A 27,218-nucleotide genomic window follows, 5' to 3' on the forward strand; every position below is an offset into this window, starting at 1 on the left:
TTCATAGATGACATGATCTTATATGTAGAAAACTCAAAAGATTCTACCAAAAAACTATTAGAGCTAATAAACAAATTTAGTAAATCTGCAGGATATGAAATCAATGGACAAAAATCAAGTGTGTTTCTATACACTAACAGTGAACAATCTGAAGAGGAAGTTCAGAAAACAATCCCACTTACCAAAGCATCAAAAAGAACAAAATACTCAGGAATAAACTTAACCAAGGAAGGGAAAGATCATATACTGAAAACTACAAACATTTCTGAAAGAAATTAAGACACAAATAAATGGGAAAATATCCTATGATCATGGACTACAAGAGTTAATACTGTTAAAAAGCATCCATACTATCCAAAGTGATCTACAGATTCAGGGTAATCCCTGGCAAAATCCTAGTGGCAGCTGGGCTCAGTGGCTCACACCTGTAATCCCGGCACTTTGGGAGGCCAAGGCAGGTGGATTGTCTGAATTCAGTCAGGAGTTCCAGACCAGCCTGGCCAACATGGTGAAACCTCATCTCTACTAAATATGCAAAATTAGCTGGGCTTGGTGGCGCATGCCTGTAATCCCAGCTACTCAGGAGGCTGAAGGGGGAGAATCACTTGAACCCAGGAGGCAGAGGTTGCAGTGAGCCAAGATCACGTCACTGCATTCCAACCTACGCAATGGAGTGAGACTCCATCTGAAAAAGAAAAAAACTTAGTGGCGTACTTTTACAGAAATAGAAAAAAATTCTAAAATTCATTTGGAATCTCAGAGGACCCCACATAGTTAATTCATTTGGAATCTCAGAGGACCCCCCATAATCCACATATGTGGATCTCAGAGGATCCACATAGCAATCTTAAGGAAAAAAAATAAAGCTGGAGGCATCATACTTCCTGATTTCAAAATATTATTACAATTAGTGGGGTGTGGTGGCATGTGCCTGTAATCCCAGCTACTCGGGGGGATGAGGCATGAGAATCGCTTGAAGCTGGAAGGCAGAGGTTGCGGTGAGCCAAGATCATGCTGCTGCACTCCAGCCTGGGCAACAGAGACTTTGTCTCCAAAAAATATATATGTCCATATATATATATATGTATTTATGTATCTCCATGTTATATATAATTGTATTATATAAATATATATGTACATATGTGTATTTCTGTGTTACAGTTTTCAAAACAATATGATACTGATATAAAGACAAACATATAAACCAATGAAATAGAATGAATAGCCCAGAAATAAACCCTTATGTGTTTGTCAAATGATCTTCGACAAGGGTACAAAGGCAACACAATGGGGAGAGAACAATTTCATCAATAAATGGTGTTAGGAAAAGTGGATATCCACATGCAAAAGGAAAAACGTTGGACCCTTATTTATACAACATACAAAAATTAACTCAAAATGAATTAAAGACCTAAACATAAGACCTGAAAGTATAAAACTCTTAGAAGAAAACATAGAGGAAAAGCTACTTGACGTTGAACTTGGCAATGGTTTATTGGTTATGATACCAAAAGCACAGGCAACAAAGGAAAAATAGAGAAAGAGGACCACTTCAAACTTCTTAAAAACTTCTGTGCTGCAAAGGAAATAATTAACATTGTGAAAAGATAACCTATGAATGGGAGAAATTATTTGCAAACCATGTATCTGGTAATATCCAGAATATATAAAAACTCCTACAACTTAACAACAACAACAACAAAATCCAATTTTAAAATGGGCGAAGGACCTAAGTAGACATTTCTTTAAAGAGGTATACAAATGAACAACAAGCATATGTAAAGATGTTCAGCATTACTAATCATCAGCAAAATGCAAATCAACAGCATAATGAGAAACCTTTTTCCTCATTAGGATGGTCACTTTCAAAAAAATAGAAAATAACCAGTGTTGGCCGGGATGTGGAAAAATTGGAACCCTTGTGCATTGTTGGTGGGAATGTAAAATAGTGCAGCTGCTATAGAAAACAGTATGGACATTCCTCAAAAGATTAAAAATAGAATTTAGTATACAATACAGCAATCCCATTACTGGGTATATACAAAAGAATTGAAACCATGATCTCAGAGATATTGGCACACCCATATTCATTGAAGTACTACTCATAATAGCCAGGGGGTAGGAGCAACCTAAAAGTCCATCTATGGATAAACAGATTTTTAAAATGTGGTGTATACAATGGAATATTACTCAGCCTTATAAAAGAAGAAAATTGGCTGGGCATGGTGGCTCATGCCTGTAATCTCCGCACTTGAGAGGCCTAGGCAGGAGGATCGCTTGAGCCCATGAGTTCCTGACTTTCCTGGGCAACACAGTGAGACCCTGTCTCTACAAAAAAAATTTTTTAAACTAGTCAGATGCAGTGGTGCACCTATAGTACCAGCTACTCAGGAGGCTAAGGTAGGGGGTCATGAGTCTGGGAGGTCGAGGCTATAGTGAGCCGTGATTGTGCCACTGTACACCAGCCTAGGTGACAGAGCGAGACTGTACCAGGGGGAAGAAAAGGAAGAAGAAAATCCTGTCACATGCTACAACATGGATGAATTTTGAGGTCATTATGCTAAGTGAAATAAACCAATCGCAAAAGACAAATACTACATGATTTCATTTAATAATATTTGTCTTTTTGTGTGTGATTAGCTTATTTCACAATAAGGTATCTGAAGTAGCCAAGCTCTTAAAAACAGAAACTACAATGGTAGTCCTCAGGGATGGGTAGGAGGAGTAAAGGGGAGTTGTTTAATGGATATAGGGTTTCAGTTCTATAAGATGAAAAATTTCTCAAGATTTGTTGCACACAAGATACATATAGTTAACACTACCATATACTTAAAATGGTTATGAGAATAAATTTTATGTGATTTTTTTACCAAAAATTTTTTAAGCATTTTAAAAATACATATTTAATCAATCCACTTCTGTCTCCACTGCTACGTGTACAGTGCAGGTCACCATCATCTCTATCCTAAACCACTGCTACCACTTCCTGTCTGATCTCTCTTCCCCCTCTCCCTCTCATGGCTTTCCAAACCCATTCGCTAGAGTGGTGGTCTTTCAAAGATGTATTTGGAATTCTGTTTCCTTGCCCTTCTACCCACCACAAAGCTCTCCAAACACACTTCAATGTCTTCAGAGTTTCTGATGGTCTTTAGACTCCAGCTCACTTTCCTTATGCTGACCTATATGCCTGTGTGATCTAGCCTCTACAGCACTTATAATCCTTCTTCAGCTTGGCATTTCCATGTGACCCCTGGCCTCCTTTCACCTCCTAGTTTACACCAAGGGCTTTCCCACGTTAGAGTTATCCATGTGCTCTTCCTTTTCTCAGTAAAGTTCTGCCCCCTGTTCTTGGTGTGGCTGGTTCCTTTCATCCTTCAAATTCTACCTTCTCAGAAAAGCCTTTCAGAAGCTCCGTTGTTAGTTTCTTTTTTTTTTTTTTTTTTTTTTTTTTTTTTTTTTTTTTGAGACGGAGTCTCGCTCTGTCACCTGGACTGGAGTGCAGTGGCCGGATCTCAGCTCACTGCAAGCTCCGCCTCCCGGGTTCACGCCATTCTCCTGCCTCAGTCTCCCGAGTAGCTGGGACTACAGGCGCCAGCCACCTCGCCCGGCTAGCTTTTTGTATTTTTTAGTAGAGACGGGGTTTCACCGTGTTAGCCAGGATGGTCTCGAACTCCTGACCTCGTGATCCGCCCGTCTCGGCCTCCCAAAGTGCTGGGATTACAGGCTTGAGCCACCGCGCCCGGCCCGTTGTTAGTTTCATTCACCTCTTTGTGTTCCCTGTCTCTAGGGCAGCTCTGGAACGTAGTAGATGCTTAAGAAATGTTTGCATGAACAACTGACTAGTTCTCTGAATGAAGTGCTTCTCCCTTCTGCCTGAACTTTTTTATGGACTATATTTTCCTGTGATAGTCTAATCACCCTTTGGAGCTCTGTTTATATTTCACACTGCTTTCATCAGAATTATTCCCATCCTTGTTGGTCCACATCAAGTCTTTGCTCCCCTCTGTGTACCTAATAATAGCACTTATTTTGTTCTTTCCAGTTTTATATTTATGTAGTTTTCATGCCTTTCCAAGCAGATGGTGACGCCCTAGAGGGTAGGTGCTGTGTCCTTCTTTCTGAATTCTCACTAACACAGTACCTGACTCATGGTTAGACATCAGTAAGTTTGAAATTTAGTCACCAGAAGATGTTCTGTAAGCAGACTCCATTTATGCTGGGCTAGTGTTTGTAAAATGCACTGCACCCCTAGAAACTGAGTCTCTATGCCTTGGGGGACACCTTTATTCAATTACCCGCAGCCTAGCCTTGGTGTCCTTGTTATTCTGCAGACTGTTTTTGCTCTCCTTAATGGCATCTTGCTGCCGAAAGGAAGTAAAATGCTACAAAGGAGTTTCTGAAAATGGATTTAAAAATAAAATAAGTGCTTTTATTAAGTGTTTAATAAGAACTTCCAGTCGCTTCCTCCCAGATCAAAAGAGGCGTAGATTGAAACCACTGTATAGAACATGAGCCTCCCATAAGGGAGATGTTATGAATTTCAAAACACATCTTCAGTTTTTAATTCTGATATTTAGCCAGCATCTTGCAGTATGTAAATTGTTCCCTGGCCTCCTAGAACGGTGCAGTGGCACTTTAGGGAATCTAAGACTGGGTAGGGCTTTGTTCAGTAGTAGGTCAGGTCTGGAAGGAGCACTCCCAAGGGTTTTAAATAAATTGCAATTGTAGACTGCCCTTTTAATGGGGTAAATGTTCCTTCATTGTAAAAGAATATTAAACCTTGATAAACTATAGCTGTTAACGTTTTTTTCCCTTTTGGTGTTTTTCTATATTTACAGATTTTCTACAGTGAAAGTTGTTTGTAACCAAATACATTTTCTTATTTCAAAATCCTGATTAATTTAGATTATACTTGTTCATAATGCTGATAACTCCATTGATTCTACACTGATAACAAACGGCAAATATTAACAAGTCTGACAATATCAAGTATTGGAGGGTCAGTCCACAAGGTAAATTTTAAATGACTGGTGGGAGAGTAAATTGGCATAACCACATCAGAAGAAGCTTGTCATGACCATCTAAAGTTGAATATTAGCCAGGTGAGGTGGCTCACACCTGTAATCCCAGCACTTTAGGAGGTTGAAGTGGTAGGATCACTTGAGCCCAGGAATTTGAGGCTGCAGTGAGCTATGATTACACCACTACATTCCAACCTGGATGACAGAATGAGACCCTGTCTCAGTAAATAAATAATCACATATGTACATACCCTTTACACTTGGGTGTAATATCCAAGAGAAAGTCTTGTGCATGAACAAGAATCTTCAAAGCTGCACTGTAAACAATAGCAAAATTCTGGAAACAACCCACATGTAGTGAGAGAGTAGATGAATAAATAGAGGTGCAATCCTAAAATGGACTATTAGGTTTCAACAACAAATGAGCCACAGTGAACCCTAAGATAGTGGCTACATAATAGAACTATAATAATTAATAAGTGAAAAAGTAAATTCTAAAACATTACCTACAGGATGACATCTTTTTAATAGTTAAAGACAAAAATAAAAATATACTTTTCAGAATACAGATAGATGCAATAAAACCTGTATAGAAAGGACAACCAGGGAGTGATTGCTATGGGATTAGGGATGGGACCTACCTCAGGCTAGGAATGGACTCACTGGGAAGTAACAAATGATTAGAGGTATGTTATTCTCAAGATCCTGGCTTTTGTTTTGGGTAATGGTTTTGTGCATGTTTATTACATTATTTAAAATTACAAAATAAATAAATGAAAGCAGCGACATGGTGGCACACACCTGAAGTCCCAGCTACTTGCAAGGCTAAGGTGAGAGGGTCACTTGAACCCAGGAGTTTGGGGCTGCAGTGAGCTATGGTTGTGCCACTGCACTCCAGCCTGGGCAACAGAATGAGACCCCGTCTCTGAATGAATGAAAAAATGAATGCGTGAATGAATACAGACTGTGCATGATGGAAGAGTGTCACAATCCAAAGATTATGTATGATTAATACAGTTCCAGAGAGATTCCCTTTTACCCCCCTACTTCAGCTCCCCAAAAAGAGAGAAGACAGGGGTTTTTAAGCAAATGAATTACAAAAGCAGGATTGCAACTAGGACATCTTTAACATATCGATGTAAATGAACAGTTGATAGACTGATTCAAATTATTTCTATCTGTTCTTTAAAGCAGTCCCCAGTGCACTGGTGACGATGGCATTGCTGCATCATTAGCCTCATTCAATGTACAGTAGGTCTTTGAACATTTAAAATTTTCATTATAAGTATTTCTAATTAAGGATTTTTGCTGATTGAGACTGACCTCCCAATTCATCCAAATTGGTAAGGTTTTACTTTACAAGACAAATGTTTTTTCTTACCCCAATCCTTTCCAGAACGCTGTGGAGAAAAAGTAGATAGAGTATATTTTGGCACTTATTTTATTCCTTAAAACAAAGAGTTTCCAATTTCATTCTAAACGAGGGTACTACCATTTTGAAAATATTTTATGAGCATGTAGTCTGTGCCAGGGCTGATGCTGGGCCTGGAGATATATGCATGAATAATAGCTGGAATTCTTGGCCTTACAGTAGCTCATGGTGTGGAGCATGCAACAAACGTGTAAATTATTAATCTACCATGTGAGAACTGCTCTGATAAAGGTCGGAACAAAGAGGGCTGTGCCTCACTCTGCCTACTTGGGGAGTGAGGCAGTGATTCAGGAGGCTTCCAAGGAGGTGACATTTTAACTGGGCCCTAAAGGGTAGGGGGAGAAAAGCCATTCCAGGCAGAGGAGTTTCTCACCAGGCAGGGCATGGAGGAAAGAAAGGGTCCAGACATTCCAGATGTTGAATGGTGTTTACAGGAGGAAGATAGTCTGTCCTTTGCTGCAGGGATTGTAGCTTGCTACATCACAGTTCCCCAGCTTCTGCTTCCTAATGCTCACCCCTTTCTTGTAAGATCCAAAGTTGAGCTCCTTCTCAAATAGGATGGGATTTCCTGGCTGAGTCTCTGTGTTCTGTCTTGTTGTGGCCTCCTCTCCTATCATGGCTGGCTTCCAAAAGGCAGGCGTAGCCTTATCTGTGAAGCGACTCACTCAGGCTCAGCTATATCTGCTTGAGGAAAAAAAAAGTTGATGCCACATTAGGGACTAGAGCATAAAGAGACGCAGTTGCAGGAATGAGTGGGACACACTGTAGACTCGTCGTGTGCTCCTGATTCTTGAATTTCTACTCCTTCTGAAAGACTGAGAACAAAATGAGTTCAGAAGGCTTTTGTAAGCTTCTTAGCGTTAAGTCAGCAGCTTAACAAGAGGATAATTATAGTTGGTCTTCTTGAATAACCTCTGAAATAGCCTAAATGGAATCTCCTTTTATATTTCTCGTGACCTTTTTAATTTTATTTTAATTTGATTGATTGATTGAGACAGAGTATCTCTCTGTTACTCAGGCTGTAGTGCATTAGTGCAATCTCGGCTCACTGAAACCTCTGCTTCCAGGTTCAAGGGATTCTCGTGCCTCAGCTGGGATTATAGGCGTGCACCACCACACTCAGCTGATTTTTGTATTTTAAGTAGAGACAGGGTTTCACCATGTTGGCCAGGCTGGTCTCGAACTCCTGACCTTAGGTGATCCACCTACCTTTGCCTCCCAAAGTGCTGTGATTACAGGCGTGAGTCACCACATCTGGCCTCATGACCTTTTTTAAAAGCAGAACTCTTGAAATTGCTAGGTGTGAGTTATCCCATTGTACATAGGAAGGATAATCTGGTGAATGGTAGTGTCAGCCCAAAGACAAAAAACAGACCACATTGATATGGGGAAAAGTGTCATGAGCCTCTCACTGGAAAATGTGAGGGCTGGGAATTCAGAATGACCTAGGCTCTCTTGTACCAGGGCCTGACACTTCTGCACCTGTGCTATAGGGCAGGGACCAATCTGTTAGATGCTCTGAATACCTGCCAGAGGCACTGTTGAACACCAGATGTTTCTTCTTTTATCTCTTGTCCCAAATCCTTTATTCATGGTCCCAAAGCTTGGGATGGCATTCCTGTTAGAACAGGAGCTGGAGGGAGAAGGGGCAGGGTGGGATTCTGAATCTGTTGATTAATTCAGACATTTAGTCCTTCCCTCTTGGTTCCATGTCAGCTGCTAGCTGGATGTTGCTACAACCAATTCTGTAAAAATCATTTGAACTTATCAAATCTCAATATCCCTTACTTTGTATATCTTGCACTTTACCCCAGGACAAGATAAAAAAATTCCTCAGTCTTTTTTTATGTGTTTGATTTTATAAAACTTTATGTAACAATCGATATTTAAGATATTTAATGTGTAAATCTTGACTTCTCTGGCTTTAGGAAAATAACCCTAGTATATTTCTTGACTATAGTCACCAAGTTCCTCTTTGAACTGGTTGAAATAGGCTTTGTTTTTCATCTTGTTTGTACTTTTATGATTTGAGCACAGTAATAAGGAGGCCCAGAGGGTGCCATCCATGAAGGAGCACATTTAACTGTGTCAGACCCACAACTCACACAGTACTGTCCAGGTTTTCCTCCAGTAATGCCAGGCAGCATGCCAGAGTTTCAGAGACATTTAACCACAAGCATGTATTTCTTGTTCTGGGTCTGTGGGTAAACTGGGGTGGTTCTGTTTTTTATACTGCCTGTTAAGTTTAAGTCAGCTCCTTCTGTGTCCACAAGTCAAGATGGTAAAAGTTAAGATTGCAAGAGACAAAGGGAAATAAAGAGACACATTTCAAGCCTCTGCTTACCTCTTGTCCATTCACATTTCATTGGCTAAAGCAAATCTCATATTAAGCGCAACATCAGTAGGGCAGAGAATATATTCCTCCCACAGGAGTGGATGTGTGCTGAACAATGATCCAGTTTCCCACTGACACCCACTGTTTCCAGAGACCTGGAGAAAGAGAATGATGATCTCTCAGGCTTCACGCTCTTTGTTTCCTTCAGCGTCTGATGGCTGACCATTTTCTTGCTTATATCTTTCTTCCCTTAACATAGCACACACCTCTGTGTGGGTGAGCATCTGCAAGAACTCCTCCATCTTCTTCCGTGGCTTCTCATCTTCCTTTTGCTCCAAAACTGTGGGCACTCTTGGTTAATGGACATTCCTTTAGAAACTTGTTCTATCCCAAGAACACAGATATATGTCCCTGGCTCAGTGGCTCCCTTGATTTCTAAGCTTGACTTTCCCCTGGAATTCACCTCAAACTCAGCCTATCCAAAATCAGACCTTTTCTCATGCAGTTCCTCAATCAGGTGCATATTTATTCCCATTTATTTAAAAGCCTCCATCTTTCCCTCTCAATTTCGTTAGTTTTGAGGCTTTTGAATCATTTGTCCTTAAATCTCCCTTTCATTTATTGCTGCTGATTTAATCAGTACTAACCTCTGTTTGATATTACCCATTTGCTTCTAGAATCACCCCTTCTTTTCTCCCACACCAGGCTGGGCTTTTATGATAACATGCCCACAGGACTAGCCTGGCCACCTGCCTCCTATCTTCTCCATCAGTGCTTCTGGCTTCCTGCTACTTAAGGCATTTTCTAAGAGGTCACTGTCATCCGAGTACTCCTGCACACATCAGCCCCAGAGAAGGATAGTGACAGAGGAGTGCCTGGAGATGAAGTTGGCTATGAGGCCCCATTGTGTGTCCCATTCTTATCTCCTGGTGTCAACCCTCTGTTCCAACAGGAGCCGGCTTCCCCCTGCTACCTCTGCACCATGCACATTCTAGTAAGCTTGCAATTACTTCTTCTGATAGCATGGGATCCCCTGGAGTTCTATTCCCTGGGGCATCGTTTTTCCTAGATGTCTTCAGTAAGCATTGAAGCCTGAAATTGCTTACACAGGTGAGTAAGAGCCAAAAATGGGGGCCAAACTGGTTGAAGTGGAGGATACCTGCTGTGGAGCTGACCCACCCATGTTTGCCCACTTTCTCTACCTCCCAACCAGGATTTAGAAGAGTCTGGGTACACAATACGTAGCACCCTAATGGATACTTACTGGTTAACTAGTTCAATAATACAGATGGACAGTTGAACTCAGTCCCATTGATGAATGTCCCTGCAGGCCAGATGATGACTTAGCAGTGATCATGCCTAATGTCTGCATTTCAAGCTCCTGGCCATGCCTAGTACACAAGAAGCCTCCATGAATGTTTACTGAATGAGTGGATGAGCAAGGGTGTGAGAGAACAAACTACTGGGGGCTGATAGAATAAACCACACCTTCTCTTGCACACACGGTCAACATAGCATCATTAATGTGTGGTTAGCCCGTCATCATCTACATGACAAAGCATGACTCAGTGATAACATGCATTTCATAGTTATTTCTTACATTTCTCTAGCCTTTTCCTACCCACTTCCACTCCTGTGAAGTGCCATCAACATGTAATATCGTCTGGGACGATCAAAGAGGTGGACTTATCCAGATCAGGTAGTTAATGACAGACTTTGAGCTAACATCCACATCTCAAAACTTGACCCCAAGGCCAGCTTATGAAACTCTTCTGATTCCCACTAACACATGAAGACTCATCACATTAAATAATGAGATGTTCTTTCCTAGCTTTTGATAGACTTATGCTAATGCAGTGAGGAGTTACTGCTAATAAGCAGGGAGAGACAGAATTGATTTAAGGATCTGTCACTTCCAAAAATATGCTGGCTGGTAGAGACAAAGTTGTCATTGCAAACTTGTCTTTTTCTTAATTTTTGTGTGTGCCTCTTGCCAGTTAGAGATGTCAGGAGATAACACATCATTTTCTGGCGGCCTTAATAAAAGATTCCTGCTTTTAGAAAGGACTGACTACATTTCCCACCTTTGGATTTGGCCCCCAGCTAGTCCAGCACTTATTCTCCTCCCATGCCCTGACACCAGGGCCTCCTCAAGTGTGTTACTCATAGAGGCTTTAGTTCTTTTGCTGCTCCCTCAACTCCTGTCTCATAGTTGGATTGAGTAGCAATGGATGCTTGCAACTAAAGCCCAAAGTTGGGTTGACATACTGTGCTCTCGAAAGAATATAGCTATGAGATAGCTTGAAAATTACACTGTAAGTTAATATGCATATTTATTAATTTAGACTTAATAGGTTGAAACTGTGTCACATATATTGATTATCACCTCAAGGTTAGACAAAGCTTTTCATGATAAAGATGAAATGGAATGACTGAATGACACAGAACATTGATTTTCTTTCCTTCAGATATTATCCACTTTAAACTATCCTTTCGTTTAGACTTGCCTCTTTTTACTACCATGCCCAACTAATGTTTGTATTTTTTGTAGAGATGGGGTTTCACCATGTTCCCCAGGCTGGTCTCAAACTCCTGAGCTCAGGTGATCCACCCACCTTGGCCTCCTAAACTGCTGGAATTACAGGACCCAACCTAGACTTGCCTTTTAATGATGTTTTGGATACCACATCCCTGTTCTCTACAGAAATTTCTTTGGGGTTGTTTTCAAAAAAAGCTATTTGTTAGGCTTGAGTAGTCTTACTTTTGTGGGTTTCTGCTATTTTTGTCTATCTCAGCACCTTGTGTCTTTCATTTTTTGGCTGTCCCTAATCACGGTAGTATTTATTATGTGGAGGTTAACTCTGTAATTTCTCGCTCTCCCATTGGACTGGAGGCCCATTTAGGGCAGAGATTGATCTATTCAATTTACATCAGTATAGAACCTGGAATGTAGCTGGGCCTCAGGGGATATTCATTGAATGACTACATGAAGTAGTTCTACCTTTTTTCCCCATATAAGCACTATTGATTTATAATTGTGTTAAAGCTGAAGCTTAGAAGTTTTCTGATCATTGCTAGAATGGGTCTGACTATATACAAGTAAAAATACTATTATTTCCAAAGGAGGATATAGAATGAACACCCTGGGTTAATACCAGAGTAAAATGGAAAAGAACAAGGGGCATGTGTGTGTGTGTGTGTGTGTGTTTGTACAACCTTTCTTTCAATTTAGTGTAGGCTAACGCTTTATTGTATTTTTCTTGTCTGCTTCTTCGTACTTTGGTTCAATGTTGTGCTTTAAATCCTAGAAATAGAAACTCAGTGGAGCTTATAGTAAGGACTTGGGAATGTGGTGTTTTTGAATTTTAGAAGTGGCTAGGTTGAAAAGGGATAGAGAATTTAGTTGGATGAAAGTTTCAAGGAGAAAAAAAGCTACTTGTCTAATTTGTCTTTGAAAATGAGTCAAACAGGCAAGAGAATCCAGATTCCATATAATGCTTGTCATTTTGGTTTCCCGTGGCAGACAGAATTTCTCAGTAGATAGACACAATTTTTATTTCATCTTATGCTAATGAATAATATTAATAAGCCAAGATATATAAGATGCTTTGCTGAGTGCTCTGTTATGCCAAGTTAATGCTCACATTTTAACTCTCACTTCCTATTAGAATCTCTCAGCTTGCTTCTTTTTGGACAAAGAAGAGGGAAATGACCTTTTTGGGCACTTTCCATGTGTCAGACACAGGTGTATGAACTCAGGAGATCATCCTCTGAGGTGCTGATTGTGGCCTCTCTTTTACCTAGCACAAAGTCAAAGCTCAGAACTTTTCAGTGAATTGTCCAAGGATTCATGTTTAATTAAATGATGGAACTAGAATACAAATGTGGGCCTTAAAAAAGACTTCTCAAAAACAGAGTGCCAACATGCCTCCTGGGGCTCTGAAATTGCTTTTGAATGATTTTGTTTGAGGAAGAGAAAAAGATCAAGAGAAAATGACTCACTCACTGCCTTTCCAGACTTTTGCTGTCTTTTTGGAGGTTTTGGTAGACTTTTGTCCTCCTCTTCTGGAAACTTCCTTTTGGTCTTTAAGTACTGGGTATTCCCACTGACATCAGCAGTACAATAGAGAAGAGAAAAACGTAGAAATATATACCAGATGAAAAAATAGAGAAATCTTCTATCACAATGCAATCTGACGTATCGTTTAAATAATGTTACTGTAATGAATTTGAGAGCAAGGGAAATTATTTCTCATTGAGAAATAAAAGTCCTTTGGCTTGGAGAATATTTTCAAAAAATAAATCCTTCATTACCCTGGACAGTTCTTGAAATAAAAATAGTTCGTATCAAGCCACATCATGAAAGAAATAATTAAGCAGTCCTTGAGAATTTACCTATTTTTCTATTCAAACATTAAAGTGATCGTTTAATCTTACATGCAATTCCCTGAACTCCCCCTAAGTAATTGCTTTGGTGATTTTAGCTCAACCTTGAAACAGACTTGGATCTGTTGCATATTTGACTTCTTTTGAAAGAGAAATACAATTTTAAAGAAATAGAGACCTCAGAATGCAAACTCCTTGCCCACTGAGACTAAAAAACAGGAAAAAAAGAGATTAAATTGTGGGAGCCCAGAATGAAATGAAGTATCAGCTCTAACAATAAAAATGTCACCTGTTACACATGTGGTTACAAAAAAACCTACCAGGCGTTTTTGCACATAGTACCTCATTTAATCCTTACGGTAGTTCTTTGAGAGAGGCAGGACAACTATGACCCCTCTTTTTGAAACAAGAAAATTGACTTATCCTAGGTCACACAGCTAAAGATGACAGAGTCAGAACTTGAACCCAGGTCTCCAGGTGCCAATCTACTGCTTTTTCCACCAAGCCATTTATCTCTCTTAAGGGGCGAGCATTTACTCTGGATAAGCTCTTATTAGAGCTCTGTCAAGGCTCATGAAAAGTCTTTAATTGTAATGGAGTTTTTCCTATGTTTGAGACATGTGGGTGTTGCCTGGAGTTTATAACAGTATTTATAGAAATGGAATCTGACCTGCAATAATGAAGTTCTGAATTATTTGCAGCTGTAAGACTAAATTAGAGATGAGCTAAGTTTAAGTTAATAGTATATGAATAAATTGGTCTACTCAACTTTTACATAGCTTAGGCATGTAGATTCCAGGATAAATCTGAAGCTGCCTAAATCAAAATGGGCTAAGAAGCAGGTAGCAAAGAGGAGATAAATAAAATATCACTTAGTGTGATATAACTCTGCTTAAAAGAACAGCTGTGAAGTGTTTATAAAGAAAATATAATGGACAATTTTAAAAGCATTTTTCCAAGTAACTTAGCCTTGTACCCAAATAGAATTTGAAATCTAGTATTCAGTCATTTTTAACCCATTTATTCACTTAGCAACTATTTGGTGAATATCTCTGTTGTGCCAGGGCTGTGATGTGCTCCAAGGATTCAGAGCAAAAACACAGTTCCTTTCCTTGAGGAGCTCGTAGGTTCGTAGATGTCATGAGTAGAGACACTCAGAAATACAAGCATAAGCTTCACAAACATCTAGCATTCGTCTTGTGATGGGCACCAAGTTTGCTTGCCCCCCAATTTTCCAAATCTTTTCTTACCATTGGAATTTTCAGTATTTCATGTTATAAGAGATATTGCAATCAGTCTAACTTGCAAGAAACCTAATTATTGAAATATTCATTCAGGAAACATTTGTCAGATGCATACTACATGCCTGGGCCTCTGCTAAGTATTGGGGCTACAGAGATAAAGCCAATATGTTTCCTGCTATAAGAAGCTCTCACTTTAATAGGAGAGAAAAAATATAAACAAATATGCCCAATCCTGACTGCCACTTACTAGCTGCATGACCTTTAGCAAGCAATTTAATCTCATGGAACTTTTGTAACAATACACATAATACCTGAAAAGCAGGAGGATAGAGCTGGGCATATAAGAAGTCTAATGTAGCTGCTGCCACTGTTGGTTATTATGAGAAAAGTGGAAGGAGGGTTTGGGTTCCCATAGGCACACAGAGGTGGAAGGGGCTACTGGTACTTTGGGGAGGGCTCAGTCAGGAGAGTCTTCCTGGAGAAAGGGCTGCTTGATCTATGCGGGAAGTGCAGTGGATTTTTGCCCTGCCAAATACAGGTGGAGGAGCAATACAAGCAAGGTTGAGGGTGCAGTGCCACACTTAGGGAGATGCAGGGAGGAATATCAAGCACACCACTGGAAACAGGCTGGAGAGGTGCCTGGGGACAGACCCCAGGAGGTCACAAAGGGGGTTAGGGGGACACACTCTGCAGCCAGGGCCAGAAGCGTGGAATAGGCAGGTTTACATTTGAGAAAGACCCCACAGTCCCAAGTTATCCAGTGAGACACCTCAATATCATTTTGCCTATTCTGTCTTGGTCTTTTTGGTTAAATATTCCCCATGGTCTGTTATTTTAAGGGGAAAATAAAGAACCATTTTTAAAACCTGCTGGACAGACCAATACTGTATGAGCTCATATATAGACTATAAAAATCTAAGTCATAGAAGACGAGAGTAGAATGGTGGTAACCAGAGGTTTGGGGGTGGGGGAAATGAGTAGTAGTCAGTCAAAGGATACAGACTTTCAGTTATATAGGATGAGTGAGTCTAGAGATCTAATGTCCAGCATGGTGACTATAGTTAACACTGTATCATACACTTGAAATTTGCCAGTGCGGTAGATCTTAAGTGTCCTACACACACACACACACACACACACACACACACACACACACACGCACACACACACACAAATGGTAACTAGGTAAGATAATTAATGTGTTAATTAACTTGAGTGTGGTAACCATAATCATTTCACAGTATATACATATATCAAAGTATTATATACACTTTAAATATATACAATTTTTATTTGTTAATTATGCTTCAGTAAGGCTGGAAAAAAATAGAGATACCTCTGCCTTAATAAAAAACCCTGGCCAACAGTTAAAAGTCTTGTTGCGTATCTGCCTTTAAGCAAGAAATAATTGTGTGTACGAGGGGGAAGACTCACTTTCTGGTTGTAATGAAAACTAGAAAATTAATATTTTGGTTTGGTCCAGCAAATGCTATAAGAATATATCAAGTATGAAATATGTACATTTCCTAGTAATGTCTTTGATTGTGTTGGCAGAAAATTACCTAACTGGAATAAATGTTCAGGGAGACAAGGTTTTAGCTGTGCATGGTCCAAGCCAAAATGCCTTCTCTAAACCTTCCTGACATGGACAGAGCCTAACTCATTGGAAGCTTACAGTCTGAAATGGTGTAGAACTCTTTTTTTACTCCATTTTCTATTAGAATTAAAGTTGAATAATTTTGTCATGCTGTCATTCAAAATAAGCAAAAGAGAAAACAAAGTATTTCCTTTTTCTGAAGGGCACCTGAGGCTGTGACACTTTAGCTGTCTTGAGTACTGCAGCAGCAGAGCTGTCGAAGGAGCTTGCTGGCCCTCAGTTTAACCATAGAAAGCATGTTTTCTTAAATTATTTTGGCCTTATAGGGTGTTTTCTTAAATGAAAAATGATCACAGTTAGCATGCCTAACTCTTGTTGGCCCGACCATTTTGTGAAGAATAATAATGTTATTATGGCAGAGCAGTCTGGAAAGAATGTCAGCTCACTTAGGTTAAAGATTATCAGTGACCTCGAAGCATACCCTAAGTCAATGGAGAAAGAAGAGGACTAAGTACGTAAACTGTGAACTGTGGCAGAGTAACCCATACTTTCTTTAGTATCCATGGATTTTCACTTCCTTCTTTGGAAGAATCTCATGTTGGTGGGAAGTATAATTATCCTTGCATATACCACTGTGGGAAGAGAACGTGTGTCCATAATCACTGAAAGGAAATACCCTAGCATGGTAAGAGTCTGTCCTGGCTGACCCAATGAGGTTTTGCAGCTGCTGCCAAGCTGCTATGCAAGGGACGTGGCCTGGGTGGAATACCAGTGGCATTATTGGTTTCTGGATGCTATAGAGAAAGCCATGCATTCGTATGTATACTGTATCAAAATGATGCATCGATGCACTGATAGCTCTCTAATGCGCATGTAGTCATTAACTATTTGCATTTTTTAGTTTTTGAATAAGTGATACTTGCACATGGTACAAAACTCAAAGGTTCAAAAGAAAAACATGCTGAAGAGTCTCCTTCCCATCTCTTTTTCTCACCACCTAATTTTCCTCTCTGGAGTTGTCAGTGTTGCAGTTTCCTGGATACCTTTTCCAAGATAGTCTCATTCATTTAATATGTCTGTCTCCTTGCTTCTTGAGGGCAGCAATAGTGTTTGGCAATAAATATGGTAAAACTGCTTTGCCATCTTAGTTCTGAATGTAGAGCTGACGCTGAAAGTATGATGTTATTTGGGGGAGGAGTATAATTGGGTCTATCTAACAATAAAATATTATTGTATATGATATTTTGTGGTAGTAAAATATTTTTTATTCCATGTCTCATTTTACCTTTATTATAATATAGAAAATAAACAAAAGCAGATAGTATTATCCCCTTTCAAGTTTTCCACTCTCTTCTGTCCAGTGGTTCAGGGGTCACCCAGAGATATGGACAGAGTTTATACACAAAATTTAAGTTTTCCACTCTCTAGAAGGGAGTCATAAAACCACACTCGGAAACACAGAATCAGAGAGGTTTTAAGTAGGGAGGCCCAGAAGGTTATTTAGAGACTTCATCCAAACCTGAAGTCATCCTTTTCCCTCTGATTTGTGTGTCAGTGATACCAACAGCCTCCCAATATAACAAACCCACAGACAAAGAGTTCTAGTGCATTCTTTCTATTCCTTCATCTCCAGTTTCCTGAGGAGCAGCCTTGCAAACTAAATTTAACGTGACCATCAGTATTTCACTTTTCCTTCATCCGTAGGAAAGTTAATAAGCACATGTCACTTCTTTCATATCCATCCCCTACCCTGTCTGCCTTGCTTATCCTATTTCATATCCCATCAAATATGGGGTTAAAAAAAGTACACTAAACTAGATTCCTGGACCCCAGTCTTTTTACAGTTCATTTCAACAAACGCTCTGCCGACACAAGAACTCTCCTAAAACACAGCTGTCCTGTTACTCCCCCGATTAAACCTTCATTGACTCATTTCTTCATGGGTCCTCACATCAGCTGTTGCTTGGCTGTCCTACAGCTGTGCTACTCTTCTCTCCATTCCCTCACATACTAGGTTCACATGCCTACCTCTTGGCTTTTGCTTGGGATAATATCTTCATCCAGATACCTTCCCTCTACAGAGGCATGTGGTAGAAAAGGCCCTGGACTGTGTTATGTGTGTGGATGGGAAGTTGGAGTCAACCTGAGCTGTGCATCCATCACTGATAGAGTGGACAGGTAAAATGTGGTGGATACACACCATGGCATATTATGCAGCAATGCATATTACAGTGGTTTTACTTTCAGTATATAATGAAATAAGCTCCTTCTAGGATAACCTTCCCATAAATAACAAAAACTCTGTGATGGGCGGTGGGGCGGTGGGATGGGGGGGTGGGAAATACCAACCACCTGAAGGTCCTAGATCATGAACACAAGGTCCTAAAGGACACAGATTCTGGAGGGGTGTCAAAACATGGAAAAAAGGAATGGCAGAGTGTGTTTCCCATTTTTATGGCTTTTAGCCTAAGGTCTGAACATGACCAATGGCCACATTTGGCATTTAAAGCTCCAATAGAAAACTGCAGCCTTTCTGTTCTGAAGAACCAGATGACAGCATTCAGGACAACCACAGCCTCTGGAAAATGAGGGGGACATGTATATATTGGAATGGAAAGATCTAGAGAGTGGAAAACTCAAATTTTGTGTATAAACTCTGCCCATATCTCTGGCGGAACCTGAACCACAAATGCATAGGACAGATTCTAGATACAAGAACTAAAGATACAAGAACTAAACTGAGATTTGAGGTACCATTCAAAAAACTGAGTTTTCCATTTGAATCCAATCAAATTAATTGCTTGTTTTGAAAAAAAAAATACTCTTTAGAAGAGTATAACAAAATCTACATCATAACCTTTGCAATGTCCAGGTTACACTGCAAATGTATTTCACATATAAAGAACCAGGAAAATGTGATTCATTTTTAAGAGAAGAGTGATACCATTTATGAATGACTCTGATGTTGAAATTAGCAGACAAAAATACTAAAACAATTATAAATATGCTCAATGAACTATGCTCACAATGAATAAAAATATAAGGCATTTTGTCAGAGTAGAACTAGAAACTATAAAAAAGAACACGGTGAAAATTCTAAAACTGAAAATTACAATATCTAAAATTAAAAATTCACTGGATAAGTTTAACAACATAAAGGAAATGACAAAGAAAAGAATGAACTTGTAGATCAATAGAAAGTATCTAATCTTGGGCCAAGTACAGTGGCTTACATCTGCATTCTCAGCTACTTAGGAGGCTAGACAGGAGGATCACTTGAGCCCAGGAGTTCAAGGCTACAGTGAGCTACGATGACCTCACTGCATTCTGGCCTAGGTGACAGAGAAAGACCCTGTCTCTAAAAAATAAAAAATAAAATAAAAAGCCAAAATAAAGTAGAATTCTAGAAAATATTCAAATAATTCAAAAAAGATGAAGAATTTAAAAAATCCACAGAACACAACAGAAAATAACAAGATAATAGACTAGATGCAGTGGCTCATGCCTGTAGTTTCAGCCCTTTGGGAGGCCAAGGCAGACAGATCATTTGAGATCAAGAGTTCGAGACCACCCTGACCAATATGGTGAAATGCCCGTCTCTACTAAAAATACAAAAATATTAGCTAGGCGTGGTGGCACACGCCTGTAATGTCAGTTACTCAGAAGGCTGAGGCAGGAGAATCTCACTTGAACCCTGGAGGCAGAGGTTGCAGTGAGCCGAGATTGCGCCACTGCACTCCAGCCTAGGTGACAGAGGGAGGAGACTCTATCTCAAAAAAAAAAAAAAAAAAAAAAAAAAAGATAGACTTAAAGTTGAGTACTTCCCAGAATACAAAATCAATGTGCAAAAATCACAAGCATTCCTCTACACCAATAATAGACAGAGAGCCAAATCATGAGTGAATCCCCATTCACAGTTGCTTCAAAGAGAATAAAATGCCTAGGAAGCCAACTTACAAGGGATGTGAAGGACCTCTTCAAGAACTACAAACCACTGTTCAATGAAATAAAAGAGGACACAAACAAATGGAAGAACATTCCATGCTCATGGATAGGAAGAATCAATATTGTGAAAATGGCCATACTGCCCAAGCTAATTTATAGGTTCAATGCTATCCCCATCAAGCTACCACTGACTTTCTTCACAGAATTGGAAAAAACTACTTGAAAGTTCATATGGAACCAAAAAAGAGCCTGCATAGCCAAGACAATCCTAAGCAAAAAGAACAAACTGGAGTCATCAAGCTACCTGACTTCAAACTATACTACAAGGCTACAAAACCAAAACAGCATTGTGCTGGTACCAAAACAGAGATATAGACCAATGGAACAGAACAGAGCCCTCAGAAATAACACCACATATCTACAACCACCTGATCTTTGACAAACCTGACCAAAACAAGCAATGGGGAAAGATTCCCTATTTAATAAATGGTGCTGGGAAAACTGGCTAGCCATATGTAGAAAGCTGAAACTGGATCCCTTCCTTATACCTTGTACAAAAATTAATTCAAGATGGATTAAAGACTTAAATGTTAGACCTGAAACCATAAAAACCCTAGAAGAAAACCTAGGCAATACCATTCAGGACATAGGCATGGGCAAGGGCTTCATGACTAAAACACCAAAAGCAATGGCAACAAAAGCGAAAATTGACAAATGGGATCTAATTAAACTAAAGAGCTTCTGCACAGCAAAAGAAACTACCATCAGAGTGAACAGGCAACCTACAGAATGGGAGAAAAATTTTGCAATTTACCCATCTGACAAAGGGCTAATATCCAGAATCTACAAAGAACTTAAACAAATTTACAAGAAAAAGTCAACCCCATCAAAAAGTGGATGAAGGATATGAACAGACACTTCTCAAAAGAAGACATTTACACAGCCAACAAACAAATGAAAAAATGCTCATCATCACTGGCCATCAGAAATATGCAAATCAAAACCACAATGAGATACCATCTCATACCAGTAAGAATGGCAATCATTAAAAAGTCAGGAAACAACAGGTGCTGGAGAGGATGTGAAGAAATAGGAACACTTTTACCCTATTGGTGGGGATGTAAACTAGTTCAACTATTGTGGAAGACAGTGTGTGCAATTCCTCAAGGAACTAGAACTAGAAATACCATTTGACCCAGCCATCCCATTACTGGGTATATACCCAAAGGATTATAAATCATGCTGCTATAAAGACACATGCACACGTATGTTTATTGCAGCACTATTCATAATAGCAAAGACTTGGAACCAACCAAAATGTCCAACAATAATAGACTGGATTAAGAAAATGTGACACATATACACCATGGAACACTATGCAGCCATAAAAAAGGATGAGTTCATGTCCTTTGTAGGGACATGGAAACTGGAAACCATCATTCTGAGCAAACTATCGCAAGGACAGAAAAACCAAACACTGCTTGTTCTCACTCATAGGTGGGAATTGAACAATGAGAACACTTGGACATGGGATGGGGGAACATCGCACACGGGGGCCTGTTGTGGGGTGGGGGGAGTGGGGAGGGATAGCATTAGGAGAAATACCTAATGTAAATGATGAGTTAATGGGTGCAGCACATGTATACATATATAACAAACCTGCACATGTGCACATGTACCCTAGAACTTTAATAATGATAAAAATGATCTGTTTTTAAAAAAAAGTTGAGTACTTTCATTAAATATTAGTATTTTCAATAAATATTAAGGAACTAAATAGTACAATATTAAGGAACTAAATAGTACAATTAAAGGACATTGTCAAGTGGACTTTTTAAAAAGCAGAACCAAAATCTCTCATATTTACCTATAGATTGAAAATAAATGGGTAGAAAAATATATACCATGTAAACAGTAATCATAGAGGTGGCTGGAGTGCCTTCAGTCAGATTAAATAGACCTCAGCACCGAGAGTATTACCAGAGGTAAAGAGGGACATTTCTTAATGCTAAAAGAATCAATTTACTAAGAATACATTAAAAGCTGTAAATGTATATTTACCTAGTGACCAAGTTTCAAATTACATGAAGCAAAATTTGATACAATTGAAAAGAGAAATAGATATTTCTGCAGTTGTAGTTGGCAATTTTAACACCACTCTTTATTGATGGATAATTAATAACTGTAATTAGAAATTTATAGAATAGTTAGAAAAAATGCAAGCCAGTAAAACATAGATGTTACAAAAACACCAATCACCTTGACACAATTGTAGTTATAGAACATAGAATAAGAATACATATTCTCTTCAAGTGTTCATGGTACAGTCAACAAATAGACTATAAAACAAATTTTGATAAAAGTTAAAATAATTAAAATACTATAGGGTGCATGTTCTGACCACAGATATTTGGAAATTAAACACACTACTAAAACATCCACAGGTCAAAGAAGAAAACAAAGAGAAATTTAAATATATTTCTAATAAATAATAATGAAAATTGACATATCAAAATATGAAGTTAAAGCATAGATAGAAGGAAATTTATAGTTTTAAATGTTTGTAGTAGAAAAAGAAGAAAGTAGAAAGTCAGTGACATAAGATTATACCTAAAGAAGCTAGAAAACGAAGAACATGTAAACCCAAAATTAAGTAGAAAGAAGAAAATGATAAAGATAAGAACAGAAATCCATGAAAGAAAAAACAGAGAAACAATATTGAAAAATTAATAAAGCTAAAATTGCTTCTTTGGAAAGAGCAAGAAATTGATAAACCAAACCCTCAGTGATACTGGCTAAGGAAACAGATGGAACATGAATTATGACTGTAAGAGCTGAAAGAAACCTTATTGCTTCAGATCTTATGGACATTCCAAGGATAAGAGAATATTATGGAGAATATTATGAACAACTTTCTTTTTTTTTTTTTTTTGAGACGGAGTCTTGCTCTGCCGCCCAGTCTGGAGTGCAGTGGCCGGATCTCAGCTCACTTCAAGCTCCGCCTCCTGGGTTCACGCCATTCTCCTGTCTCAGCCTCCCGAGTCGCCCGGCTATTTTTTTGTATTTTTTTTAGTAGAGACGGGGTTTCACCGTATTAGCCAGGATGGTCTCGATCTCCTGACCTCGTGATCCGCCCGTCTCGGCCTCCCAAAGTGCTGGGATTACAGGCTTGAGCCACCGCATCCGGCCGAACAACTTTCTACCAATAAATTTGACAACTAAGATGAGATGAAAAAAATTCCTTGAAAAATTCATTTTACCAAAACTAATACTAGATTAAGCAAAATATGAATAGCCCTATATGTATTAAATTCATTATCAGAAACCTTTTTAACAACAAACTCAAAGTTTAGATGATTTCCTTAATGAATTCTATCAAATATTTAAGAAAAAACCCTACAATTATACACAAACTGCTGAAAATAGAAGATGAGGAACCACTTCCACTTATATTAAACTTGTATTATAAGGCTAAAATAAGGTTAAAATAACCCTAATACCAAAACCTAACAATGATATTAGATAAAAAGAAAATTGCAGACCAAATTACTCATGCATATAGCTATAAAAATATTTAGCAAAACATTAGCGAATCAAATATAGCATGACCATGTAGGTTTGTCCCAGAAATACAAGGCTGGTTTAACATTAAAAAATCAGTCAATATACTTTGCTATATTAACATATTGGAAGACGCAACATTGTTAAGATGTCAACTCTCCCCAAATTGACTTCTAGGCTCAACACTATATCAGCCATAATCTCCAAATTGATAAGGTGATTTTACAATATGAATGGAAATGCCCAAGGCTTAGCAGAGGTTCAGAGACTGTGGCCTGCAGACCAGCTACTGTTTTGTAAATAAACTTTTATTGGAAGACAGCCACAGCCATTTGTTTACATATTGTTTATGGTTACTTTCATGCCACAACAGTACTGTTGAGTAATTAGGACACACACCATATTGCCTGTAAGCCTAAAATATGTATTATCTATCCCTTAGGAAAAAAAAGATCCATTGCTGATCTTTGACCTAGAATATCTAAAGCAATCTGGAGGGTGGGGGGAGTGAAGTTGGAGAACGTATACTACTTGACTCCAGGACTTATAAAGCTATAGTAATCAAGACAGTGTGGCACATAAGAATTGACAAGTAGATCAATGGAGTAGAACAGAGAGCCCAGAAGTAGACCCACACGTATATGGTCATTTGATTTTTGACAGAGATACCAAAACAATACAATGGGGAAAGGAAAGTCTTTTCAACAAATTGTGCTGGAACAACTGGGTATATCTATAGAAAAAATAATCTTGAACCTTACCTCATACCAAGCACAAAAATCAGTTCAAGATGGATCATAGACTTACACATAATAAATAAAACTATAAAACTGTTATATGAAAACATGGAAGAGAATATTTCTGACTTAGAGGTAGGCAGGTTATAAAAAGCAATAGCCAGAAAAGAAAAAATATATATAAGTTAGATATCATCACAATTTAAAACTTACGCTCATCGAAATATATCATGAAGAAACTGGATAGGCAAGTCACAAATCATATATCTGCTAATGGACTGGTATCCAGCATTTGTAAAGAACTCCTAAAATTTAATTAATTGAATAATAATCCAATTTGAAATGTGGAAAGATTTAAACAAACACTTGATTTAAAAAGTTTTGTGAATGGGAGTGTGCACATCACAAAATATCTAGCACGATTTAGTCATCAGGAAGTCCAGTTTAAGCCACAGGAAGATACTGCTACATTCCCATTAGAAAGGATGAAATTTTAAAAACTGAAAATACAAGTGTTAGTGAGGATGTAGAGTCACTAAAATGCTCATGTATTATTGGAGTGACTATGAATATAGAATAACTCTGGAAAAAGTTTGAACAGCTTTATGAAACTAAATACATACCTACCCTATGGATCATCAATTTCACTCTGAGGTATTTACCCAAGATAAGTGAAAATATATGTTTACAAAAAGAATTCTACATAAATTTTTTTTTTTTTTTTTTTTTTGAGACCGAGTCTCGCTCTGTCGCCTGGGCTGGAGTGCAGTGGCCGGATCTCAGCTCACTGCAAGCTCCGCCTCCCGGGTTTACGCCATTCTCCTGCCTCAGCCTCCCGAGTAGCTGGGACTACAGGCGCCCGCCACCTCGCCCGGCTAGTTTTTTGTATTTTTTTTAGTAGAGACGGGGTTTCACCGTGTTAGCCAGGATGGTCTCGACCTCCTGACCTCGTGATCCGCCCGTCTCGGCCTCCCAAAGTGCTGGGATTACAGGCTTGAGCCACCGCGCCCGGCCCATAAATGTTATTAGCAGCTTTATTCATATTATCTCCAAATTATAAAGGAGCACAGATGTCTATCAGCAGGAGAATGATTCATCTGTGCTATGGTCACACAATGGCGTGGTACCCACCAGTAAAAAGTAACAAGCTGTAAATACAAACAGCAACATGGATGAATCTGAAAAATACTTTGCTAATTGAAAGGAACCTTACCCAGAAGAGCATATACCATATGATTCTATTTATGTGAAGTTCTAGAACAAGCTTAATTAATCTCTGGTGGAAGAGAATCAGAAGAGTTACCTCCAGGGCTGGGGCAAAAATTGACTGGGAAGGATCATGAAGGAACTTTCTGGGATGAAAGTAATGCTCTGAATCGTGATAGAGTTTATGAACACAACTGCATGCCTTTGTGAAAACTTCCTTAATGTACATTAAGATTTGTGCAGTTCATTTTATATAGTTATTTATTTTTATTGTATATACATTTTACTTTAAAAACCACAAACAAATATATTCTGGCTAATAATTGCCTTCTGAAGTATTTAAGGGAACCTTAATTGAAGTCTATAATTTACATTGAATTACATCCAAACACAAAATGAACTGATGAATGGGAAGAGGGAAAACTACTTGGATAGGTATGTGATAAAGCAATTTTATTAAAATGTTAATGATAATGGGCCTCTATTCCCAGCCACTCAGGAGACTGAGGCAGGAGGACCACTTGAGCCCAGGAGCTGTGGGCTGTAGGGTGCTGTGCTGATCAGGTGTCCGCCCTAAGTTCAGCATCAGTATGGTGACCTCCTGAGAGCAAGGGGCCACCAGGTTGCCTGAGGTGGGGTGAACTGACCCAGGTCAGAAATAGAGCTGGTGAGAACTCCAGTGCGGATCAGCAGTAGGATCATGCCTGTGAATAGTGAATAGCCACTGCACTCCAGTCATGGCAACATAGTGAGACTCCATGTCTGAAAAAAAAAGCTAATGATAGAATCAAGGCAGTAAAATATAGGTATTCACTATAAAATTATTTAAATTTTTCTATATGTTTAACTTTTCACTGTAAAATGTTGGGAAAATATATAAAACAGCATGTACATATTGATCTTAAAAATATAGTGTATCATGGAAAAATAAGAAGGAATGAATTATATAATGTGATATCATATACATGATTAAAATACCTATATACAGATTTGAAGGGAGAAATTCAGGCAAAATGATATACAATAAACACATTAGAATGGTGGGCAGTGGGGGAAAGGAATGTGAGTAGGGCCTAGGGGTGACGGGATGAGTGACAGATGGGTGGTGATATAGATGGCCTTGCATGGATTAATGATGATCATGGGGAGAAAGGGAGTGGGGTAGGTGAGTGCATGGAAAAGCATTAAACTTAGAGGCAAATCTTGGCCCTACACTTTACTAGCTATGTCATTTGGGACAAGTTGTTTAACATTCTTTAGACTTATTTTTCTCATCTATAAAATGGGGGTTATGATCTTTGCCTCTTAGAGTTGTTGTGAGCCTTAACACTAAATAGTGTCTGGGAGATTCCTAGCACAGCCCTTAATCTTTGGTAGACATTAAACAGAGGTCTATTTTTCTTCTTTTCTTCTATTTATCTAAATATTTGACGTCCTTCAAGGGGCTTGCTTTCTTTAACTCCAGAACAACCTATCTTTTTCCTCTGTTTCAAAGACTTGTAGCACTTTTAGCCATTCCATTCTATCCCATTTTGTCTCATACATAGAGCTCCTTTAGAAGTATTGATTTGTGTATACCAATCTTGCTCTTCCACTAATCATTCTACAGGTTATTGAGAACTCAGAGTGTAGCTTTGAGTATCTCTGTGCTCAGTTGTTACCCAGTATTTTCTTGACTCATAGTGGAGCGAGGGCTATGTCTGTTACTCCCTATCTTTTTGCTGCATGGAAGGGGCTCAGCAAATAATCTGATG

At 38.9% G+C, this 27,218-nt stretch overlaps 1 protein-coding gene and 1 long non-coding RNA gene across 2 annotated transcripts in view; one reads left to right on the forward strand and one right to left on the reverse strand.

Annotated features, from left to right (window-relative positions):
• TTC28 (tetratricopeptide repeat domain 28) overlaps positions 1-27,218 on the forward strand; it is a 475,930-nt gene that overhangs the window by 375,587 nt on the left and 73,125 nt on the right. The window lies entirely within an intron of this gene.
• LOC115892800 lies at positions 6,541-10,211 on the reverse strand. The gene is made up of 3 exons (XR_004052716.1): positions 10,053-10,211; positions 8,798-8,943; positions 6,541-7,137 (listed from the first exon to the last, which is right to left on the reverse strand). It is a non-coding gene; the product is annotated as an uncharacterized LOC115892800 (long non-coding RNA).

This window comes from Rhinopithecus roxellana, chromosome 13 (genome assembly GCF_007565055.1).
Source record: "Rhinopithecus roxellana isolate Shanxi Qingling chromosome 13, ASM756505v1, whole genome shotgun sequence".
Lineage (NCBI taxonomy): Eukaryota > Metazoa > Chordata > Mammalia > Primates > Cercopithecidae > Rhinopithecus > Rhinopithecus roxellana.